This window comes from Rousettus aegyptiacus, unplaced genomic scaffold, assembly GCF_014176215.1.
Source record: "Rousettus aegyptiacus isolate mRouAeg1 unplaced genomic scaffold, mRouAeg1.p scaffold_m13_p_4, whole genome shotgun sequence".
Classification (NCBI taxonomy): Eukaryota; Metazoa; Chordata; class Mammalia; order Chiroptera; family Pteropodidae; genus Rousettus; species Rousettus aegyptiacus.
In genome coordinates this window covers 25,863,338-25,890,136 of record NW_023416307.1, presented here as the reverse complement: position 1 = coordinate 25,890,136, position 26,799 = coordinate 25,863,338, and the positions used below count along the sequence as shown (strand labels likewise).

The 26,799-nt window shown below is 31.0% G+C and overlaps 1 long non-coding RNA gene across 1 annotated transcript; it reads right to left on the bottom strand.

Moving 5' to 3' along the window:
* Positions 1-7,910: 7,910 nt before the first annotated feature.
* LOC107519383 lies at positions 7,911-26,341 on the bottom strand. The gene is made up of 3 exons (XR_001599109.1): positions 26,241-26,341; positions 25,319-25,448; positions 7,911-7,980 (listed from the first exon to the last, which is right to left on the bottom strand). It is a non-coding gene; the product is annotated as an uncharacterized LOC107519383 (long non-coding RNA).
* Between the last annotated feature and the right edge of the window lie 458 nt (positions 26,342-26,799).

The following is a 26,799-nucleotide window of genomic DNA, read 5'->3' as shown; positions in this document are numbered from 1 at the left end:
TATTTTGCAATATGTTCATTTCCTAAAATTTGAAACCTTATTTATACATTTCTATTATGCTTATTAATTGGATTTTCAGGGTTAAATATCTTTAAATGGCATTTTGAGCATACATATCTTCCCAGAGCTTGAAAAGTTTCTCTCAACTTCACCTTCATCTGACTCACTGTTGCAAATAATTAAATGTCTCAAGGTGTCAAAACTAATTTGTTCACAGTAAGATGTGACTTGGTTGTTCAGGGTCCTGAAAAGGGAAAGGCTAAAAGGGTTGGCAAATGGATTGCACTGTGAAAAATGAGGAAACTATGGTCTTAAATTGCATATATTTAAAACTTTCTTGAAAAAAAAAATCCCCTCTTGTTTACATTTTACTATGGTGTGTTATAGTTATGAGCATACACAAGTTGAAATAGTGGTATCCTAGGAAATAATACGAATTATTTTTATGTTTTTTTGTTACAATATTGAACAATTGGCTTATGTTGATTAAAATCAAAGTGATGTTTTAAGAAGTCAACCAATTTGATTTCCCAGTATTGAAATTACACATATGGCATTTTATTAACTGCTGAGAGGTAAAGAGAATATAGTCTATGCAAAAAATAATAATAATAATAAATAGAGACATTCTCTAATATGCATACAGGTCCATAGCCATTTTATAAAAATAAAAATCAATTGTTTTGGCTTACAGTTGGCCAACCAAGTAAATCTCTGAAAACTGTAAACAAATTCTAATTTTGTGCAGTTTTCATACCTTACATACCTGTTTCTAAAATCTGACATCACACATTTATTAACTGAAGTTTATCACTTATCTTATGTTTCTTAACTATAAAAAAACTTTTTATTTATATCTAGAATAATATATTGCTTCAGATTAGTGAATAAATTGAACTTTATTAAAGTATTTTAATTCTTTTCTTTTAATCATACTAATATGAACACGCTATTGCTTTTCAGTAGTCAAAGTATATTTTCATTACATTGGTTCTTACAATCAATACGCCTATCCACAATTAATTTGGTGAAAACATAATTTTTAAGGCATATGATTTGCTTCCGAACAATCTGAGCATCGATATTTGGTATGTTAGAGGAAGGAGGTTTCAAACCTTTTTAGTTTACAAAACATGGAACTCCACCACTCAGAACTACATCACTCTTACAAATAGATTGATGATGATAAATTAAGTTATGCAATGAGGATTCTAAGTATATCTACTTATCTTCAACACGCCACGCACTATGTTAATCATGTTATAGTTATGTTTTAATCCTCACAACCCTGCAAGCTAGAAATTTTTCTTCTTTTCATTTTTCAATTTAAAATAATTACTTTACTGAAAATGACACAATAGCTGAACCAGTATTCAAATTCCAGGACCTCTTTCTATTTCTGGTTATATACTAATCTGTAACAAGTGTAAATAAAATGATCACGAATGCATTCTGCTTTGACCAGGAGAGTCCTACTTTTCAATTGTTGTCTTTGAGAAATATGAATTAGAGCTTTTTTATTATCAAAATAATTCTTGTTTGGATGCTAAATTATATAGTCTCCCTAAATATAAAAATAGACAATGGGTTTATATTTTAATTATCTAACCAATAAGAAATTCGTGAAAATCATTAATTTAGTATAATCTGCATTCTGGTAAAGTCTAGCTCCTTTTCTGTGGTTCCTCAGCTGTCATTTTCTCATTACTTCTGTGTAAGAATGTCAGTCTATTGTATCAGGGAACTTGTTACTAAAATCATGATTGTTTATTACATTGTTCAATGCATAGTAGTTTAAGTGCCAAATTGTCTCTTGATTTCTAAGAAACCCTTTGCAAATTGCGGGGTGCTTGCTCTAAGAATTAAAAAGTAGGAGTAAATTTCAGTTCTCTGTCTAACCAAGCAGCCCATTTCATAGTTGTAATGGTTGTACACATGAGTTTTTATTTGGATTCTCTATGTACCTATGGCTCGGTCAAAGTTCAGCACATTGGTGGGAGAGTAGGTTTTAATATCTTCTGGCAGTGTCAGCTGAAAAATGGATCTCTCCTTGCAAAATACCATAAGTTCCTGAAAAGCACCACCAACCCTCACCCAGCCACAGGTGTGAAGAAGTAATGCTGATTAATGACACAGTGCAGGTTATTACACATAAATGTCGACTTACAAGAAAACTCTAAAAATCAGTCTGCTAGACCTTTGGATTTCAACAAGATGTATTCTTCCACATTCCTTTTAAAAATACTTAAGATCCATAATTTGCCTAACTAGAAGAAAAAAAGCAGAAAGTAGAATGTGAAAAATAGGTTGTGAATCACATAGATGTAACTGTTAAACCATGTGCTACCATTTATTAAGATGTGATCTCAGATAAATTATTTAAACTCTTTCAATCTCTGAGTTCTAACCATTACATAAAGAATTTAGTGCATAATACAAAATGTTGTCTAAGGAAGATATGAGATAATAAACAGAAACATTCATCTCAGTTCTTAGAGCATAGTATTTGCTCAATGCTATGTTACTAGGTGTGGCTGTTGAATTACATACTCAGTTTTAAAATTCAAGTTTGCAATTAGCCAGATGTAAATGTGAAAATCACAACATGACTTCCACAGTCTAGTTACAGGAACTCTAATACAGACTGTAAATAAAAGCTAACTATGTTATTAGTAGATGGGAGAACATTTTATAACATTTAACTTTGTCAGTGTTATCTTTGAATGGTTTCCATACAGAAAACATTTTCCTCATTTTATTAAAAAGACTATCAAACTTCAGATGAATTAATGCCTGAAATGAAAATCTGCCCTCTAGTTTCTAGACTGACAATGTATTCTTTGTGGGGAAAAAAATCTAAATTAAGTCTTACTCATAGAGAGTAAACATGTTAAATTATTAGTTCACAGTGATAAAGATAACATTTCTTTTAACTTTTATAGAGTAAAAATTTGTAGTTTCTAAGTTTAATATTAGGGGAGAAATACCTCTTAATCTTCAGCAATTCTTATGAATGTATTCTCTAAAATGAAATAAATGTAATGAAATATTTATAATAGATAAAATAAATAACATTTCATTCATGTTATTTCAGAACTGATATGACATTATAGAAGATTTTCATTTATCATATCCTATGTTCTAGAAACCTTTTAGAGACTCCTTAACTACAAATATATACATATTTTTCTCAATGGTGTACTATTTTATGGTGGGTGCCATTCTAATAACAGTAGTTAAAATAATCCTCATGTTAATAATACCATTATGTTTCCAGATACACAGTTACTCACAGGTTTGGCCAAAAAAAAAAAAAAAATTCATTTTCTTTAATGACTTCAGCCTGAGCAGATCAGTTTGAAACTTAATATTCATTACATAACCTTCACTGTGCCCATGGTAACTGCACAATAAAGTCTTGTCCTTCTTATAGCTATGCTTGTACCCTTCTTAACAGAATAAGTACAAATACTTCCATTCTGTTCTCTTTTCATTTACTTCATTATTTTTTAACCAAACTTTAAATCCCCTTTGTTTTTCTTTTTCTTTGCTTGATTTTTCCAAATAGAAGTGTCCTTCTATATCTAATAGAACAAAGGTTTATCTGCGTTTCGGGGGGGGGGGGGGACCAGTATTCTAACATGCTAGTTCCATAGAATTTGTTTTCTGTAAAAGCTGGTACTCTGTTAAATAGACAAATTAGTTTACCATATGTTTTAGACCTTTTCAGTATATTCCAGGCAGTCTGGCTTCTAATTGTTTGCTAGTTTTCAGAGACACTGAGCACTACTGAGAAACCATACCCTTTAAACTTACATGAAAACCAGGATTCCTATAGAAAAGAACATAAACCTGCTCTACATTGTCAGTCAGAGATTTTTGGATATTATGGTGTGCGAACCTGTCTTGCAGGGTGAGGCACGTACTAATATAGGAGCCTAAATATCATTGCGGGACTTAGCTTTTCCATCCTCAAATCCTTTTTTTAATTAAAAATTATTGGGGTGACATTGATTAACAAAATCAAGTAAGTTTCAAGTGTATCATTCAAGAGTAAGTCGTATATATATATTGCATCCATTCTCAAATCTTGCACGCTGTTTCATTGCTTATGTTCTCTGATGAAGAGAGGGATGTGGTTGAAACAAAACAAAAGTTTCCTAAGAAAGCAGCAGCGCTACTTTAGGAGCCTATGACCCCCTGTGCGAGCAGGTTATTAGAAGAGGGAGGAGCCCAGAGAGAAGTATCCAACAGCGGTGGTCAAGAAACGATGACCAGCAGCACTGACAGCAACTCATGAACAGCCAAACAATAATAATAATGTCAATCGAGCGGCATGACACCTTTCTGCATTCCTCGATAAGAGTTCCAGTTCTGAGATTTACAGAAAAAAAAAACTATGATGGAAGATACTGGATTTGCATGATAAAAAAACAAGAACACTGATATTTAGAGAAGTGCTCTATATGTGTATCTCCTCACGAGCAAGCAAAATATTCCTTCACTTCCAAGTTTTAATTCCAAGCATCAGCAGTTTCTATTAGTGAATAAAGGGTTCTCCCATTTGCTAAATACTGAATATGTAACCTGAATTCTGAATATGTAATATGAATTCTTTGTTAAATCTGACTACTTGTTTAATTATTTTATGGTTATATCAAACTAATGGTAATTAAAATCGCTATTACTTCTTCAGAGGAAAAATTAAGTCTTTTCTTGTGTCACACATTCATGATATGTAGAGAGCCAGGAGTTACTTGCTTGTGGAAATGATACCGAAATATGATTACCCGATCCCACAGAAGAAATACTCCTACAATATACTTTATTGTTTAAAAAAATCTGAATCAAATTAAAAACATAAATAGGCTTACATAATAAATGCCATATTAAAAATGTAAAATTTGTCTTTAAATATAACTTTTTTTTTTCAGAGTTTTTTGAACCAGAACAGAAGTAAAGAACAGGAGGAAATAAAGTTAAAGGCAATGGAGAAAGATAGTATATATTGGGTTTTAATAGTAATCTTTCTTAATTTAATCATGACTGTGTACATAGGGTATTCTGGATAGATTTCTTATTAAATATCTCACAATAAATAACAAGTGTGTTTGTGCCTGGTTGCCCTAGTCCTCATCCCTGCAACTACCTGATGAAAGCCAGGTCAATTGTCTTAGATGAGTAGCAGGACACTTCATAGAAAGAGATGAGGAAAATGACTTAATTCTGCTTATAAAGGGAAAGAAAGGAGTTGTTCCCTCCTGAAATGCATTGGGACTAAATTCTATCTTAACCCTTCAGCTTATAAATCTCTTCACAGCCCAGTTAGCCTCACTGTTTTGGCTTCGGTCACCTAGGGATGTCTTCAAGTTCTGGGGCCCATTTCTCCTTGAAATGTAAATCCTTAGGGAGTTACCTCAACAGTCTACCCTGGCTAACCTGAGTGCCTCCTGGGATGTGACCATTTAGCTGTAGGAGATATAAAAAGTTTAACACACATGGATACAGCTCTAATCCTTATGTAAAAATGTTTCTTAGAGAACTAAAAGCAAATGATCTCTAATCTTATAGCATATATGTTTCTATTTCTCGGGAGACTAGGGCTTTTACAGGAACACAAAATCCAGGGCAGTTTAATTTGCAAGCAGCAGCGTAACTGGTTTAATAAATGAACAAGAGGCAAAGTGTTGAGATGAAAAAATCCTTTGGAAACCTATGGCAAAGCATTGCTGGCTGTACAATCTGAGGAAACATCATAGCTGGCATGACATTTTCCTTCAATCTTAATTGTTGGAGAATATATATTCTTGTCAACTAAGCAAGATCAGGTTTGGATTAATTTCCTCAGGTGAAAAAGGATACTCTCCCTTGATCACTGTGCAATGTCTACAAAACTAGAGTGCCCATCTATTTTCCCCTTAGCAGTACAACAAAAATGTCCCAGCACACCCCCAGTTTATGAATATTCCAGGTTACCAATTCCCAGTCCACTGACCATTAACATATATAAAATGTATGAAGTGTGTGAAGTTCCAATTCTTGAAGGGACCTTAGTAATTAGGGACTCATTATCATAAAGTTCATAAAATGAAATATGTTGGCAGGTTAACAGACTACCTGGATAAGTCAGTCGGCTCAGGAATATGTGCTGTAGTCACTGTTATGATGTCCTTGTCTGCAGGCCACATCCTCAGTCAGCTCTGTGCCACTAGACATCTGAATTGTTGCACACGGATGGATTTAGGTACCCACCACAATATAGGTCTAGAGTTTTAACCCCTGACTCTTGGATCTGACAGCTTCTTATATAAGTTAGTATATTGTACAGATTGTACCATAACAGTATGAGGATAAGGAAAAGACTTGTTTTGTTCAAATCTAACCTGATTCAGTATATATATTGTGGTTTGGGGAGAATACTATATTATGCATTTTGTAGGAGAATCAGAACCCAGGATTTTGTTAAAACTTTATTTTTTTTTGTGCTTCTTATTCCATATAACCATCAATTTTGTAGACTGCATCAATCTAGAATCTGAAACAGAGGGCTTTAATATCATGGTCCCAGAACTTTTTCTCAGCATTATCCTTAAGATTTGAGAAAAATATTGGCATTATCGGCATCTTCTAATAAAGCTTATTTTATTGCTTTTTTTCAAAGCTAAAAATTGCCTGCATTTTTATCTATCCCTGCGGTGTAAAACATTCTGCAGGATTATTTCAAATTCTTCACAAATTAGCAGCACACCAAAGCCAACAGTGACCTTTAGGAATTGCTCTTTTCTCTGTGTCAGTTTGCTTCAAGAATTAGAACTGATTTGTCATAATCAACTGAGTCCACCTGCAGAGACTGAAATTAATCCTTCGTTAAGAGATGTTTGGTATGGTTACTGTCAATATTACTAGATTTGTTTGCAAAATTTAACTCATGAAAATTGCTCCTCAAGATTCAGAAGCAGGCAACATCAGAATGTTTACTGTTCTAAATGGAAGTAATCTTGCTCGTATTGACATGGCCTAGAATTGGAAGACATTTAATTACAGTAATGTTCCTCTCCCCTCCCCACCCACAAATGATAATAAAGTCCTTTATGCTTACTAAATCAGAAATATTAAGAAAGGACTTTTGTTCTTGTTCTACTGGTGTTATCCATTCTCCCTGTGTCAAACTTGGAGCACAGTCATGAGATATCTGTCATATCTTCCAAAGTCAACTCACATTATATTCAATCTCCAAGCTTCATGCAGCTTCCGAATAAGATCATGGTCCTTGTTTAAACTTCTCAGTCACTTCCCAAAACTGTCACTTTTACATCACCTTGTTTCAAAAAGAAGTGCATACTTTGTATTAGCCTTCAGTCGATACATCAGAGAGTTCAATTCCTTTCCTTCCTGAGCCGATAGTCTAAACGAAAGGTAATGAGCTCTCTCTCCACTGAATCAAGTGAAGTCTAACCCTTAATTCAACTTGTAGAAGAGTAAAGCATATTTACTGATAAAAACTGAATTAAAATCAACTGCAAAAATGGTCCTGGTTAAAACATTTAAAAAGAGAAGCAAATGGTACACAAAGTAAGTAGAAGGGAGATAATAGGAAAAAAATGGACAGAAATTCCGGAATAGAAAACAGAAAACCAATAAAGAAAATTAACAAATCTAAGAACTGATTATTTTAAAATATCAGTAAAATTATAAACTTCTAGCTAGGCTAATAAAGAAATATGAGAGTAATAAGAAATGATAATAAAATTAACAATGAAGGAGGGAACTTTATGGTTATTAAAGACATTAAAAGAATAATAAAGCAACAATATTAAAATTTTATGCAAGAAAAATTGACAACATAGATAAAATGTGTAAACTACCTGAAATAAACAAATTACCCAAGGAGAAATAGAAAGTTTGAATAGGCCTATTTTCATGAAAATCTGTAAAAATTTTTTTTTCATAAGTGACTTCTCACAAAGAAACATATAACACCTGAAGAAAGACAAATACAATTTTTCAGTCAACTCAGAATATAGACTTGCCTTGCATGAAATTTAAAAGAAATTCTTTAGAAAGAAGGAAAATTACATAGGTCAGAAATTCAGATGTATATGAAGAAAGGAAGAGTATTAGAGAATAAATGAATGAAAGTAAAACATTTTTTATTCTTTATTTTATTCTTAGCTCATAAAATACTTAGGCATAAATATAGAAAATATGCACATATAAGGAAAACTATAAAATTCTCATGAAAAAAAAGATCTAAATAAATGAAGAGATATTCTATGTACCTGGATACAAAAACTTAATGTTGTTAAGATGTCAGTTTTTCCCAACTTGATCTATAGATTCAGTACCATTCTAGTCAAAGTCTCGGCAAGTTATTTTGTGGATATCCATAAATTGATTCTAAAGTTTATACGGAAGGGCAAAAGACCCAGGATAGCTAACATGATACTGAAGGTGAGGAGCAAAGTCAGAAGGCTGACAATTCTAAAGTTCTTATAAAACTACAAAAATCAATACAATGTAGCATTGGCTAAATATGGCAGAGATAGATCAATAGAACAGAATAGAGAGCCCAGAAATATCTAGATCTTTGACAAAAGAGCAAAGACAGTTCACTGGAGAAAGGGTAGAATTTTCAACAAATTCAGCTGGAAAAATTGGGCATCCTTATGCTACATAAATAAATAGGTAAATAGATAAATATAGATTCGGACCTTACAAATTTCACAAAATTTAACTTGAAATATATCTAGATCTATATTTAGAATGCAATACTTATAAAATTTCTAGAAATTAGCACAGAAAAAAAATGTAGGTACACTTTGGTTTAATGATGACTTTTAGATACAACACTACAAGCACAGTTCATGAAAAAAAAAACAGTTTAATTTATTTAAAATTAAATACTTCTGCTCTGCCAAAGGCACTGTTAAGAACAAACTACAGACTTGAAGATAATATTTACAAAACATATATCTGATATAATTCCGGTATCCAAATGTACAAAAACCTTTTCAAATTAAGCAGTAAGAAAACAAGAAGTTCAATTAAACGGGTGAAAAATCAGAATAGATCTCATCGAAGACAAGATAGAGGTGTCAAATAAGAATATGAAATGATGATTGCCATTATATGTCATTAAGGGACTGAAAATTAAAACAAATTAACACTATATACCCAAGAATGTCTAAAATCTAAAGGACTGGAACTATCAAATGGAGTATGAAAAGCAATAAACACTCTCATTCATTGATGGTCAGGATACAACCTGGCAGAGCTACTTTGGAAGACAGTTTGGCTGTCTCCTCCAAAGCCAAACACAGGCATATCATATAATCCAGCAATAGTGTTTTACATATTTACCTATTTGAGTTAAACAATATATATACACAAAAATCTGTACATGGACATTCCCAAAAATTTGAAGCAACCAAGATACACCTCAAAAGATGAATAGATGAACAAACTATGGTATATCCATAAAATGAGGTATTTTCATCTATAAAAAGAAAAGCTATCAAGCCATGAAAAGACATGGTAGACACTTAAAGATTTATTTTAAAGAGTAAGAATCCAGATATTTGGTAGGAGTGGGGAGGAGAGATGAAAATGCAGAGCACAGAATTTTAGGGCAGTAAATCTATTCTGCATGACACTGTAATAATAGATACACATTATGCATTTGTTGAAACACATACAGCTGTACAACATAAAGCATGAAATCTAACATAAACCATATAGCTAATATTTCTATGTTAGTATTGGTTCATCATTTGTAACAAATGTACCTAAATAAAAGAAAATGTTAATAATAGGGGGAACTGTGAGTTGGGGGAGGGGTTATATAAGAACTTTCTGTACTATCTATTCTTATTTTAAACTAAAAAGAGATATCTGAAAAAAATTGATGTGGAGAAAAATCTTGAATTCTTTACTCAATATCAAGTTAAGTCAATCAGTAATAAATTAAGTAAAGTTTAATTTAGCATAATTTAAAAAAAAAAAGCTCTGGAGTTTATTCCAGGAACAAAAGATTAGTTTAATACATGAAAATTAATGCACTCTACCAGAGTTAAAATAATGAGAGACAAAATAAGTATATGTCACTTTAATAGATACAAAGATAGTATTTAAATTTTTTTTTAATTCATAAAAACCTCTCAGCAAACTAGAAATAGGTAAAAAAAAAAAAAAAAAAAAAGCCTAATGTTGAAAAAAAAGTGATTTCTACCTAAAATCTTGAACATGGGATGTACATACAGTCTCACCATTTCTTTTTAATTTATACATATATATGTATATATAAAACATTTTATTTTTTATTTTTTATTAAATTTGTTAGAGTGGCAATGGTTAATAAATTATATAGGTTTCAAGTATACAATTTAATAATACTTCATCTGTATATTGCATTGTGTGTCCACCATCCAAAGTCAAATCTCATTTTGTCACCATATATTTGGCCCTCTTAACTCTCATTTACCTCCCCCAATCCCCGCTTTCCCTCTGGTAACCTCTAAACTGTTTGTGTCTGAGTTTTTGTCCCTTGGTCTTGTTCATTTGCTATCAGTTTTATATCCCACATATAAGTGAAAAATCATATGGTTCTCTGCTTTTCCTGTCTAACTTATTTTGCTTAGCACGGTAATCTCAATTTTGTATTAGAGGCGAATGTAAAAAGATAAGAAGAAATAAAATATAAAATGTGAAAGAAGAAAGTAAATTCTTTTTCTAGAGACTGTATGATTGTCTATACAGACAATCAAAATGAATCCACAGAAAAATACTGGAACTGGTAACTAATTTTATTAGGTAGCAAGACACAGACCTAATAAACAAAAGTCAATTTTATTGCTATGTACTACTAATGGGAAATTAGAAAATAAAATTTAAAATAATATCATTTATAAAAGCATACAATTAAAATTCTAAGAATACTTTAACCAGCAATTTAAAGATGTATATACTATAAATTAAATGTAAAATGTGTAAGAACATTAAAAATAAAGGGATAAATAATATTTATCAATTGGAACATTAGTGATGTGAAGATGGAAATTCTCCCCAAACTGATCTATAAATTAAATGCAAGTCTATACTGAAAATCTAGCAGGATTTTTGAAACATAAGAGAAACTAAATCTAAAATATATTTGGAAAGTCTGAGGTCCTAGAATATACAAAATGATTTGGTAAAAGAAAAGAAATAAACCCACACTTCCATGATAAATTGGTATTCTATGAAGATACCAAGAATTGTACCATAAAATAAAAATGACTGACAATACCAAATATATGGCAGTTTTTATAATGTTAAACAAACACCATTGAGCCCAACAATTGTACTTTCTATAATTATCCAACTGAAATGAAACTCTATGTCCACAAAAAACTTGTACCCAAATGTTTATAACGATGTTTTCTCACAATTGCCAAAAACTGGAAACAGCCTAAGCTTCCTTCAACTGGTAAGTGGATAAAGAAACAAAGGTGCATTCAGACCATTGGATATGGTTCAGCAATTAAAAGGAATTAATCTTTAATACTCATAAATACATGGATAAATCTTAAAGGCAATCAGCAAAGTTAAAGAAGCCAAATGCAAGCATAGGGATGGAGAAGAGATCATTAATTGCCAGGGGTTAGAGATGGGGAAGAATTTGACTTTAAAGAGCAGCACAGAGAAATTTTGGGAGACAGAACTGTTCTGTATCTTGCTTATGGGGGTAATTTACACAGTTCTATGCATTTCTCAACATGCATAGGTCTGAACTTCTCAAAAGAGTAAATTTTACTATATGTAAATTACAAGACAATTTTTAAAAAGCAAACACTGATGCACCTTTCTTCCTGTTGTGTTTCTTTGTGTGTCTTCCTCATACCTTACACCGCCATTTCTCTTTTCAAGGAGAGGTAAATGTAACCTGCAGTGACTGCCATGACAAAGGAGGGCATATACAAACTGGTACTAGGAAGGGTTAAAGTTCTTTACAAAGTGATGAACAGGATTTAGGTAAAACAAATATATAAATGAAAGACCCATTGCCACCTTTAGTCCTGGAATAATGAAGAGGGGAGCAGCTACCATACTGGGAGAGAAAGTCACATGGTGAAGGTTGCCTGACTGAAGCTGTGGCCCGCAGTAAAAAGCAGCATTCCACCTGCAGGACCCCAGGAGAGCTTATCAGGGTACAAATATCCTGCATGCACTCGTATTCTTGCAGATGATTCCCAATGGCAAAATTTAACTAGAAACCACAGAGCAAGAGGTCTCACCAGTACTTGTCCAGGCAAGTCAGCCTCACTGGGCATAGAGCCAGATAGAAAATGAAAATATAAACGGGCAAATGGAAGACATCCAGCATAAACTGTAGCATTTCCAATAATGATTTGGAGGAACAGAATCCATCTTATTACAAGAAAAAAAGAAAACAGCTAAAATATCTAATGTTTAATTATCCCATTATTTAGGCTCTTAAGAAGCTCCCGTTATTTCAGAATTATATAGTCACACTAACATTTGTATTCATAGGAAATGAATACTGTAACATTTTTAAAAGTGAAATTTCATAAACATACTAAAATAATCAAATACAGATAGTTTAACTTAATTTTGAAGTGAAAGCTATTCCAGTAATTTCTTTATACTTCTTTTAAATCTGACTATACTTTTAGATATTTTTTCTGACCTAAATTTGTGTCTAATAATACACACTAGCTTTCATAGTTGTTGTTTCTGCTCTTAGCCTATCAATTTTTTTATCCTACATGTATACAATCCCATCAATTTCTGCAGTTTCACCTGTAACCTGTGAGTGTGTGGTGCATATGCCATCACTAATCTTCACCTGTTTGCATTTTCTGGTCATACTTGCCCTTCATTGGATCACTTTCCCACATTATGTGCTGAAATCATATTCTCCTCAAAATAGTTCAGTATCGAGCTCATCATATCCTTCTTCCCATGAATAAGTTCTTCTTTATAATATATCTTTTCTTTTAATATTTTATAAATAAGGCATGGGCATTTATCTATAATACCTTTTCAGAAGGCTTTCTATGGGGAATATTTACAATGTATAAAAATGATTGCACTGGGATAAAAGAAGCAGATTTATTTTTCAGATACATTCAGTGTCTTCAGTATTTATTTTTATGTTCATGTTTAAGACTTTTCAGAATTTAAATTTCTAACATTTGGTATTTACTTGAGAGCATGTACTGCTTATAGTAATTTGCTCACTAAGAGAGTATTTTTATACACAAGTCACATTTCTAAAATTTGTTTGGGCATTTCCTATATTAGTAGCTTACTAAATTTATTCTAACAGCTTATTTCAGCATCTGAGAAAACTGGTTATAAAATAAGGCTCTATAATTTATAATAAAACATAAGTAATTTATATAATTTATATGTCTTTAATAAAGATTAAAATTGTATCTTTAATAATATGAAGTTGATATCTTCACATTAAATTGATTTTATCATGTTTTGAGATTATTCACTTTCTGAAAAAAATTAACATTCTATTTAAATCACTTTTCATGTTTTTACCTTGATACAGTAACAGGTGTTATCAATGTTTCCCACATTTTGGACTCTAAAAAAAGTATGTTTTGTTTGAATTCCCAATGCTTCTAATTTTAATGTGAATATATAATTTCATGGCCTTTAGAATAGTTTTCACATTTCTAATTTTGTGACCAATCATCTAGACTCATTTATTGACACGTTTGTTTTAAAATTAAAATTGAAGCTCCTTCCACTAGTATTTTTCACCTAAATGTCCTTCCCAGTTTTGTCTGTTCCTTCCATCAGAGAAGAAGAGGAAGACTGAGGAGAAAGAGGAAGAGGGGAAGCAGAAGAAAAGAAGAAAGAATATTTGTCCTCTTGAACTACACAGCAGTTACTAAGCATATTATTTCCTGGCCTCAGCTGAGTCTCAGCTTCACGGTTTTTCATATCATTCTTTCTTGGAATATGTACTTCCACAGTTTCTAAACTTATAAAAACCCATTCTATACTTCAAGGCCAAATGACACCATGTCCTCTAATAAATTCAACTGTCTTTCTTCTGTAACCGGGATTATTTCTACCACTATTCCCCTTGTCATACATAACCTACTATATAAAACATCCCTATAACAGTTTATCACCTGATAATGTTTAAATTTCTCCAATGCAAAGTTATTCTCTATGTACACATTGAGACTATATTGTAAATGCACCTGCACGTAGATATTTCACACACCTTGATTTGATTAAACTATAAATCATTGTCTTGACTATTACTTATGTACGTATTTATTAGTAATCTACTCTCTCATATTGCTTCTTGAAAAATATTGTTCTTTTAAATGACTGAGCTATATACATTGATGGTAATGACTCACAGACTATTCCTTAAAGTCAGAGAATCATCATGAATCTCTATTTTTTTTACATTCAACTTTAAATAAAATTTCTGTGTTATACATTTTTTTTGTAATAAAACTTAATTTTAGTCCAAAGTGACTCAGAGAAATTATATTTTTGTTAACTTGTCATATTTGAGATAATATGTTTATAATTTGGGAAATTATTCCTTCTTAAAATTACCACTGTTGAATCTCCATCCCTTATAGCCCTGCACTATATTATAGAACTTCATTCCTGAATACAGTAAACCTTTATATAAAACAGCTTGTATTAAAAATAACCTGTAGTTCCTTACAAACTTATGAGTCAGACATTGGGAGCAGAGGGAATAGAAGGTATGTTTAGAAGGCACTATTTTCAAAAATAGCCCACTGATATATAAGTTTTCATTACTAGGAGAAACACTATTCTAGAGGTACTGTGTTTCTGTTTTGTTATAACATTTATACAATTTTAAGATTCACCTCTGAAATCCCATGCTACCTAGAAAAGATGTTGAACTTTTAGCTTATTTATATTTTCTGCCTGATTTTATAGGGGGTTACATCTTTTATCTAACATCGATAGCTATAATTGTTAGTAACAGCAGACTATTTTTTCAAAGTATTTTCCACAGTGTCAACATTGTTATACAGATAGGTGATCTTGAAATACATTGCACCCTACGTTGACTTTCTCTCTAAACCACAAGGACTAGACCAACAGCTGCTGAGGTGCTTAAGTCATCTATAATATGCACATTCTTTCACATTGATACTCAAGTAATTTCATTTCACTTAATATTCCTATGCCTATCTTGCTGTTGCCATCATAATATCTCCCAAGAAATGCCAATCTGCACTTTGACCTTGTCAATCACACAAAGGAGGGAGGGCCAGATTCGCTAGAAACTGAATTGAAGAGAAAAAATACATATATTATGAACAACGAACATACAAAATAAGTAAAAGTCATTAATGCAACAAAGAACTTGAAAAGTAGGACAGGACAATGGATTACAGAATCCTAGGTAAGGACCTGATGATACTTTTAAATAGGAAGGTAGGAAAGCCTTCATTAAGTGGATAAAAGTTTAAAAAGTACAAATTGGTAGTTACAAAATATTCACAGGGGTGTAAAGTACAGAATATGGAATGTAGTTAATAATATTTTAATAACTATGTATGATGCAAGGTAGGTACTAGATTTACTTAGGGATCTCGTAAATTATATAAATGCCTAAACAATATGCTATATACCTAAAACTAATATAAAATAATATTGCTGTCAATTGTAATTGAAAAATTAAAAAAACAACAAAGAATTAGTTTCTACTCTAGTAATATCAGAGACCATCATCTTCCTCTGCTAAATGAGCATATAAATGCTAGTAAACCTTGGTATAATAACAAAGGATAGGGAAAAAAAAAGTAAAAATATTTCATTTGAACAGCTTATGCTACTCTTCCTTACATAAATCTCTAGTTCCTATGTGGACTTTTCATCCATACTAATATATTAACTATTTGGTCTATAAATTTGTTTATTTATATAATCAATATTAATTACTACCTACCACTGAATAGTATTTTGTGATCTTGCAGTAAAAATGCATACCTAAATTCTAGTGAAGATAGGATGTTAAGTAAATGTTTAACAGTGACTTTTTTATACTTATGTTAATGCTTGGAGTACTGCCTTTAATTATGTTGAATATAATGTGCATGTAAATATGACAATGAGATATTTGTGTGGTGATATTGATAGAACTAAGATTAATTGCATATTTGGAATGAAACAAGAGAGAGAAAATACTAATTATGATAGACCTTAAGCACCTGGAGGAATATCATGCTCCAGCACTTGATTTCATAATGAAAGCATGGGGAAGAATTGAAGAGGTATAAACAGGAAACTTAAATAAATAAAACTGTATTTAGAAAGCATTTCACGTAACAGTGTTAAAAATGAATAAGGAGGAATTGTAGCAAGGCACAAAACAGGAGCTCTGCTTAAAAAATATATTGTCTGCTTCACAGCACATTCTTTTGCATCCTGGATTCAAGGATCCAATTCTTTCCATGTTTGGGAAATTCTCCTCTAGTTGAATAGGCTCTCTGTTCCCTTCTCCCTCTCTCCTTCTAGTATACACATTATTCTTGTATTGCTCTCTCTGATGGAGTAAGATACTTCTCATAGAGTACTTGTATTTATTTATTTTTTTACTCTCAACTCTCTTGCTTCTTCCATCTGCATCATTTTCAGATTTTTGTCTTTGATATCACTAATTCTTTCCTCTATCTGGTCAATTCTAATTCCTAAGCTCGCTATTTCATTCTTCATCTCTTTTATTGACATTTTCAGTTTCAAAATTTCTATTTGGTTCTTTTTTAAAGTTTTAATCTTTTTTGGTATAGTATGCATTTTGTTCGTTGATTTTATACCTGAGGTCATTAAATTGCCTGAGTTTTTCAGAACTACAATCTTGAATTCTATGTCAATTAAATCACATATTTCCATGACTTTAACTTTATTTTCTGAAGATATTTCATTTCCTTTCTGAGCTTCCTTGTTACTTTGGTTGTTCATGGTATTTGATGGATTAGTCCTCAAAGAATTAAGAACAGAACTACCATATGACCCAGTAATCTTTCTTCTGAGTATCTACCTCCAAAATTTGAAAACATGTATCTGTAAAGATATATCCACCCTATATTAATTGCAGCATTATTCACAGTAGCTAAGACATGGAAAAAATTGAAGTGTCCTTCAACAGATGATTGGATAAAGAAGCTGTGGTACATAAATACAATGGAATATTACTCAGCCATAAGAAAAGCTGAAATGCTGCCATTTTCAACAACATGGATGGATCTCTAGATAATCATGCTAAGTGAAATGTCAAATGGAAAGGTTGAAAATCATATAGTTTCACTCATATGTGGGATATAAAACTGAAAGCAACAAATGAACAAGACAAAAACCTCATAGAGACAGACAATGGTTTAGTGGTTATCAGAGGGAAAGGGGGAATTGGAAGAGGTAGATAAGGGTTGAGAGGGTCAAATATATGGTGACAAAATGAGATTTGACTTTGGATGGTGAACACAATACAATATACAGATGACATATTATTAAATTATATACTTGAAACCTTTATAATTTTATTAGCCAATGTCACTCCAATAAAATTAAAAAATATATATATAGGGCAATTCTACCTGTACAATTAAAAAGGATCTTCTTCTATAATGTCTATATTTTGACATAACTGACAATCTCCAAATAAAGAATAAAGAAAGAAGCAGAGATTGGAGGGTAGAGACAACCTTTTTCCTGCCTCGCCCCCTCTGTCCTTGCACTAAAATTCATTTGTAATAATAAGTTTAAGGGGCATTAAAAATATTTCTAAAATTGATCTGAAGAACAGGTTCCAGTACCTACTTGTCTAGGGGGAAAATAAAACTAGAGAATGACCTTTAATTTCAATGTTAGTTCCTTCATATGAAAGACTTTGTCAGGGCTCTTTCATCAGGTTCTAAGCACGTCTGCAAATAAAGAAATCCATAGTCTGGGTTCTAATGTTGATTCCTCCAGGATGTAGATGATGAAAGATATTTCTAGAGTGTCAAGTATTTGTTTATTTTAGAAAGCTTGAAAACAGTAGAATTAGGCAGTATGTGATGTCATAGCCCATGTTAGCTCCAGTCACCCCACAGATTATAGCTAACCGTGTTTTCGAAAGAAAATGAACAGACTCTTTAGATATAATTACATATGGAGATGACACATGCGTAATGGTTTCAACAAATAATTTTAAAGCACTATCTCATTCAGAATAAAAATTAATCTTAAGATGGTTGACTTTAAATAATACACTATCAGGTATATTTAGTATTATTTCAGATTATATAACGGCTATGGCTTTTACATATTTTTTGAGATTGCTACATGAAAATAAATGAAAAAACTGGTAAGTATAGATATGTGCCACTGTGTATTCCTGATTTTCATTACAGAAATTTAATTGTTGATATTTTCTTTGTAGCATTAAATTGTTTTGTTTAAAAAGCTTCGTATAATTTGTGTTTTCAATTTAGTAAACAGCATCTATGTTGTAATGAGAAGCACTTGAAAAAATCATTAAAAAGTTGTTTATTAACTTGTGCTGCTTTTAAAAAAAATGTATCAATGTTCTGCATGTTAAGTGTGTTCAGAACTATTGGCAAGCTGCAAGAATTCTGTTGAAATATTGGAAGACTGGTCCTGAATATCTTAAATGACACCTACTAATTAATTCAGTCTTTATTTTTATTTTTGATTTAAAAGAATTGGGCTTTACCAGATCTGATAATTGTGCATATTTCTGTTTCTCAATTTCAATAATTGAATGTATTCCCAATATACAATATACATTCAATTACACAGTACCTGATACATCTTGAGATCAATAGGAACAAAAACATGATGTTCACCATTGATTAACCCAACTGTTTTGTTTCAGGCAGTTTCAGGGGTGAACAACACATAAGAACACAGACATTAAATTAAAAATCTCACAAGTAAATGAAAAATCTCAGTTTGAATAAATGCCCTGATATATGTGTATACATATATATGTGTGTGTATGCATGTGTATATACATATATATAATTATGAAACCATGTTTTAGAAGATATGACTCAGAGAATTTCTGTAAGAACTCCAAGGAAATAGAAATTGATCTCAGAAAAATAAGATGAGTAAAGGAGGGAAAGAACAGATCTCTGAATAGAGGACGGAAAATTTGCAAAGTTCTGTAGCAAGAAAAAACATATATCAGTGCTGACAGTTCAATATGTCTTGAGTATATATGTTGGAGGAGGGTATATTATAAAAGATAAAAATGGAGGGGTAGGAAGCAGTTAAAACATTAATATTTTTAAAGACCATGATTTCTTTTTAATGATATGAACCAGTTTCTAAAACAACGACACACTTAAAAAAAAAAAATCTGAGAGAGGATAACTTGTTTCATTAACATAGGCAAAAAATACAGTATAGAAATTTAACAAGTTCTGAATTACACATAAAAAATAAATTTAAAAATGTGTTCTATTTCATTTGTTTCAGCAGTTCTCTTAATAATTTTATATTGCATGATCAAATAATTATTTTAATAATTTTTTATCGAAAAAAGATATACCAAAGAGATTATGCTTCCAATTTAGGGAATTAGTGAAGAGCTAAAATTATATGCTTTGTTATGTCTCACAGGAAGTCAAAAGAGCAATGTGCTTCTGTTTCAATAAAGTAAAGGTTAAACTCTGATAGATTGGAATGCCTAAATTTTCAACCAAATGATGTCATGATTATATAGAATGGAAAAACATCCAATGAATAAACCATTTCTAAATCAAACTGCGGTGTGTGGAGGCAAGTGATTTCTGCGGTAATGTGTCTATGGTTGCCATGGCTGAATGGAAGAGTGAGACTGCATTCTCTTCTGTACAGATTCCCACAGTTGGGGTGGTTAACACTCACCAGGGAGAGGAAAAGACTATTTCCAGACTGTGAAGAAGAAACAATCTGGAAACATAAGAGTGGTCTTTTTATAGAATAAATTTATCTAATCAGAATAAAAAAGAGGAAGTATTCTTGTGACAAAGAGGTAATAATATGGCAGAAGAAAAACAGTAATGTCACTAATAATTATCTGTTGCAATTTACAGATCATTTGTTCATATATTATTTTAGTTGACTTATATTGTATTTTTACAGTATAATAAATGTATATCTTTATCAAGATAGCTCCCTAAAAGAAAAATGTTGTGTTATAGAAGAATAGGTCACCAAGAAATAATAGCAGACTACTGTTTTGGGGGTAGAGGAGACACATTTTCCCTAGATAAGTTGTCAAATATAAGAATCTCCTTGATGTCTAGGAACCCATTTCTTAATAAGCATAAAGTTAGGTTTCAAAACGTGTTCTAATTATAACATCAAATTTTTATAAAGTTATCCACATATGTCTCCCTGGAACCATTTAATAATTGTGTTAAAATTAATTAATTTAGCTCAACTAATGCATCGTTTTGAAATTTGGAGTTATAAAATTCACATCCTTTATCTGTGATTCTCACCAACAGCAGAATAATTTCTGTTTCAATTCTATTACTACTTTTTCAATGATGCATCATCAATCATCTCTACTTCTGCTATCAGTCACTATTTCCCTTTCGCTGTCTTCTTCCTTTAAGCATATGAGCAAAGTCAATATCAACCTATGCTAACACATTTTCCTATCTTCTCATTTACTAAATATAGCTTTTAAAAATATGTTTCTTCTAGCTTCCTTCAAATGTGCCACATTGGGTGACTGGCTAGTCTTCACATGTATCCTAAAACTTACTCTGTCCTATAATTGCGTTGTTCTTTCCTCCAGGCACATGCTCCCTCTCCCCTTCTTCACATCTTAACCCATTAGAAATGCATCTGTCCATAAAATTCCAATAAAAATAACACATTAATCAAAGATAACCACAGATTCTCAACTAGAATTGGTATCTCAAACTCTCTAATTTCATCAAATATTGTTTCTCCATCAAGTACATGACCCTCATTGTCTAGGGTCACAGTCATATATGTTTGATATACCAGATGGCAGGAATTCTATCTTGTTTACATTTGCGTGGGCCTGACTAATAAGGAATAACCTTGCTCTAAATTGCTGCCGAGCAAGAATCTGACATGTAGAATTATATTAGTCTCATGTCAGCTTTGAGAGTTAACATTCAAAAAATATTCTTTATGTGTCATTATATTCCATAGTGAACTATTCTTGGGTTTTGGCATTGAGCCCAAAATTCTCAGATTTTTATGTTTAAATGATAGAGTTCTGTTCTCAGTCTGAGAAATCAAGAAACTGTGTTCTTTCAATGTCAGTGTTTTGCTGGGTCAAATACCTTAAAATCTGCACAGTTCAACATTACTTATGATTTTCAATCTATAGAGCCATTGTTACTTTGAAACATTCGCAAATAAAAATGTCATGTGACAACTAATTATGATGCCCCAATGTGTTATTTTAATACTTGAGCTACTAATGGTTTATTTTTTAAATGTTTCTGATCATTTATAAAACATTATATGAATTTCTGCATAAATATCAAGGACACTTTTGTAAAAATTATTAAAACAACTTGTGTATCATTTTTATTTTTCAAGAATATTTCAAATCCCAACCTACTCATGCTTTATATAAATTTTTATGTTTTCTCCTATTTCTCTTAAATGTCTTTGTACATTTGATTTATAAGGTTTCAAAATAATTTACTTTTAATTTTAATTATTAAAATTCTAAAGTACGGGTAATGTATGATCTCATATTCATAAATTCAAGCAAACAACATGTGTTAAAATATTCTAATTTGAACAGAACACTTTGTTTTTAATTGTACAAATTGTTTTTCTTAAGTAACAGATAGAGAAAACTTAATATAACAGATGGTGGGTGGGTGGACACCTTGTAGGCACAAACCATCTCGGAATACTAGAAGCCATGGAGAGGGATTCAGGATAAATGGGCAATTGATTAGATGATATGTAGACAAAAAGGCTGCTGTGGAATCAGGAATTTGAATTCAATATTGATGGAAATCAAATACCATTTCTTAGCACTCGGTTGTTTTAAGTATGATTACTGAACATATGCTATGTTACATATTAATATATTTTTACAATTAATAGTTTTAGAGATCATTATCCATCATCTATATTTCTCACTTCCTCTTTTTAAGAAGAGAAGCTTTGTAAAAGACAATGCTTGCACATATATTTATTTGGTACAAAGAAAAGTTATCCGTGTTTCAAACAATTAAATATGTTAATCACAGAGTTAAAATGCAGAGTTGCCAAAGTTTATATAACAGGGAAAAATATATATATACACATATATATGCAAGAATTTGAGGTAAAATACCCCGATATGCTGTTAAAATACTGGTCTTCAGTAAGATTCATCAAATACCATATTTTTAATTATGACACTTTTCAGTATCTTGTAACACAGTAAGAAAAATATTACCTATATTATATGAAGCCAGTATGTATATTAAATGATATATGTAAAGTTCTTCAGCCAGAATATTCCATATTATAAATGCTCAGCAAGTGTTAATTATAATTATTAATAAGATTATAAGACTAAAGTAAAAGTTACAATTAGTTTTCTCTGGCTACAATGGTGATTATAAATTTAAATATTTTAATGTTAACTCTGAACATTTATACTTATATTAAATGTTACCATAGCATAAAATAACTAAGTAAATTTTCAAATATTAAAACTTATTCACTCTGATGAGGAATAAAAATGTCTGATTGTTTAGAGTATTGACTCTGGAACCATATAACCTTGGTTTGGATTCCTAATTTGTCATTTAATAACTTCATAATATTGTACACGTTATTTAACTTATCCAGGTCTCAAATTCCTCATCTGTAAAATTAAAGTGACATCAGTGTCTACTTCATAGAGCTGTGAAGATTATACAAGTCAATATATATGTAAAACATGACCTGTCAAAGAGTAAGCATGAAGCAGATTTTAGTTATAATTAATTTTTATTTTTACTTTATTAGTTTCAAGTATACAGCACATTGGTTAGACATTTATACAATTTATAAAATGATCCCTCTAATTGCACTCTCTCTCCCCTGGCTCTCCGCCTAGCCATTACATTAATGCTAACTGCATTGCCTATGCCACGCTCCTCATCCCTGTGACCATCTTTGAACTACTAATTTGTACTTCTTTAACCTGTCACTCCGTTCTCCCACTCCCTCTACCCTCTACTCCTCTGGCCATCACTTGATAGTCCTCTATATTTTAAAATGTTCAGTACTAAAAAAAAAATGAAATTTTTATATTCCTTTTCCATATAATTTAAGATCTGAATATTCAATATTTGGAAGGCATGTTTACAAATGAAGTCACTAAAATTTTAATTATTTGGCATTTTGAAAACACGTCCCAAGAGATTTTTATCATCAATTTAATAAGGGCAATTAAAATCAACAGAAATCATAAACAGTGATTCTTCTATAAGAGTGTTTGGATTAAAAAATTTCATAGTTATTAATTTACTTTATAAAAAAATAAAAACAACAATGATTTTAAGTATGAGACATAAATAAATGTCATAAAGTATAAAGAAAGAAGTTGAAAGTATGGTCTGTTTCTAATATAAAAACAAAAAAGATCACATTTCTGGAAATAAAGCAGAAGACATTAATTTATCAAAGGTGTTTAATATTTCTTTGAGGCAATGGAAGGAAGCTAGTAGTTCTGACAATAAAACAATCATGTATCGGAACCTACTGAATATCTGTTAGTTACAGCTAATTTCTAAGTACTGATAACTTGAGTTAATTTTTAAAAGCTCCATCAAGTCGCATCATATAATAAGATTCAAACTGAAGAAAAGAAAAAATAAAAATACTTACTTAGGGAGAAACATGGCTAATTGAAGATGGTTTCTTCGAAATGAAATAGAAGTTAAAAAAAAAAATGGGCTACTTTATTTTCAGGAAATGGGCTCACTGAGTTTTTAAACCCTTACAACAATTAATGATACAGATATTACAATTCTTATTTACATGTTATAAGACTTGATGTATAAAAAATTGAAATAATTTATCAAAGGTCACACAGAAAGTTCATGTCAAGGGACAATTGCTACCAAATTCAGTATGCTTACTATGCTACCTAAATAAGTAGAAACTTATAATACTTGTGAAAATATTTGGTTATAAAGGCATAGCCCATGAAAAGAACCAATCAGTTCCTTTAGTATCTATGAATAACTCAACTAGTAACTGAAATAGTACATATTAAAAGCCAAGAGATCATTTATTTATGTTACATTATTTTCTTCCTTACAACTAAAAGAACATATTTGTTTATTATTTATACATAAGGAAAACTACTTTGTAATATTTAAGTTAGAGCATTATTGAGGAAAGAAAACACAAAGAAGAGGTACATATCCAGTGATTTATACCATTTACAGACATGCATCTCTTAAGGACATTTTGGTCAATGACTAACCACATATAAAAGGATGATCCCATAAGATTATAATGGAGATGAAAAATTTTTATTGCCTAGTGATGTCACAGCTGTCCTAATGTTGTAGTTTAAGGTATTACTCACGTTTGTGGTGATGCCGGTATAAACAAACCTATTGCACTGACAGTTGTATAAAAGTATGGTTGTTACAGTCACAGTGTTAGGCTATACCACTAGATTAGTGTAAGTGCATGCTATGATTTTGCACAGCTACAAAAATCCCATAACGAAGCATTTCTCAGAACGTATCCCCTTTGTTAAGTGGTGCATGATTATCAAATTCCTAGCACCTTAAATATATGAACTATAAGCCATAGCAACCTGATACTGTCTATTTATAGACTAGTAAACAAAAGTTTAGTGAGTTTTAGACATTCTATGAAAACATATACAAAATGAAAAAGGCAGATTTAGATTCAAACAGATGTTTGATTGTATGGTCTGTGGAGCTTTCAATGATTCTCACCCATGAAAACTTTAGTTTCTCCAAAGTAGTGTATTATAATAAGATTTCACTCTACAGAGAAGAACCATACCAGTATAACCCCTGTACTTTCAATCTCAAGCAGTGATTAGTATGGTTATAATAAGAAATTACTATAGTGTATGCCATTGTATCAAGAGTGAAAATAGTTCCATAAGATTAAATAACCTAACAGAAATGATTCTGTGGATGAGAGAGGAAGAATAGAAAAATGATAATAAGAAGTAATGAAAACAAAAATTACATACTCAGCACATTTGCACTACAGAACCTGGGACACAGAAAAAGTTGAATGTATATGCATAGTCTATGTAGAAATTGCTACTTACCTGAAGCATAAAACTTCAGTACCACAATCTTAGCCTCTAGAACTCCAAAGTTATTCATGATTAGGAAATTATCCTTCCTTGATTTCCAGCCACAACGTTTAACTCAATAATCTACAATGTCAGTTCATTGCTGTGGAAAGAAATACTTCTTTTTATATGAACCATCAAAGTAAAAGAATGCTCTTTAACTTTGTATTATTACCCACAGTGAATGTCAATTAATTTTATTATAATAATTATAATTTTTAATGCTTTCTTATAAAGTCTTCCTCAATTTCACCCTCTTAGTTTTGTGTTTTTCATTGTAATTAAATTCAATTGCCCTGTCCATATGAATACTTCAATTTCCTTTTTGTAAAATATTTACATGGTTTTAAAATACATTGCTAGTTGATATTTCTATCAACCAAAGTTAGAGATGGCAGTTATCTTTTACAATTTATTTTAAATTTTGAGTTACTTTAACTATATAGTAAAATATAGACTAGATTAATACATGTCTAATGAACCCTAATCAGACTAAAATAAATTTTAAATATTGAAATATGTATGTTAAATATGAAAAAAATTAGTTATATCTACAACCACATGAAACATATTCTTACTTAAGTCCCAATACATGTATATAAATGACAAAGCTAGATCATGTTGGACCTTGTGAGTTATTAAAAAAAAAAAAGTTGATTTAAACCAAAATGAGATAGAAAAACATTAAACAGTTTTCTGGTGAGCAGTGGAATGAACCGAAATGTTTAAATAGAACCAATCTATTATATTTAGAAAAGACTAAAGTGATAAAGTGAGAAAGACTGATCAATTAGGAGGTTATTGCAATTTTCTAGGGAGAGATAATGTGGCTAAAACAAAATGAGAATTGTAGAAGTGGTGAGGAGTCATCAAACTGAATATGGAGATTATTTACCTTATTGATTGATCTGACAGATCTGTGATGTTAAAGTAAAAGGTTAAAGGGATGAGATAACTATAGCTTTAGTTTTATTTTATATTTTCTTTTGTTTTCTTTGGTCCTCTGAATCTGAAAAGATGGTAGTCCATTAACTGTGATAGAAAAAATTGTGGTTAGACTAGTTTATGGAAAAGCTTAAGAAAGCCTTAAGATGTTTTAAGATATTTTTCTTTTTCTTTAGAGTCTTTAGTTTCTACAAATTAGTTCTATGTGAGAATGTATTCTTATATATCCTGTCCTAAGCTATGTATTAAGAGAAATCTTCAGGGTAGAGTGAATGTGAAAACTAATGACAGATTTATAAATAAAAATGCTTGAACACTGTTGCATGCAGCATTAGAATGCACATATTACAAATAGACAAATCATATATGGATTAAATCTTTATATTTTAATGGATTTCTTTAAGAAAAAAAATCATTTTGTTGAGCTTTCTAAAAAATTATAACAAGTCTTATATTCAGATTATTTTATGGTTATTTGGTTCCAAAGAAATAAAAAATAAAATTCATTC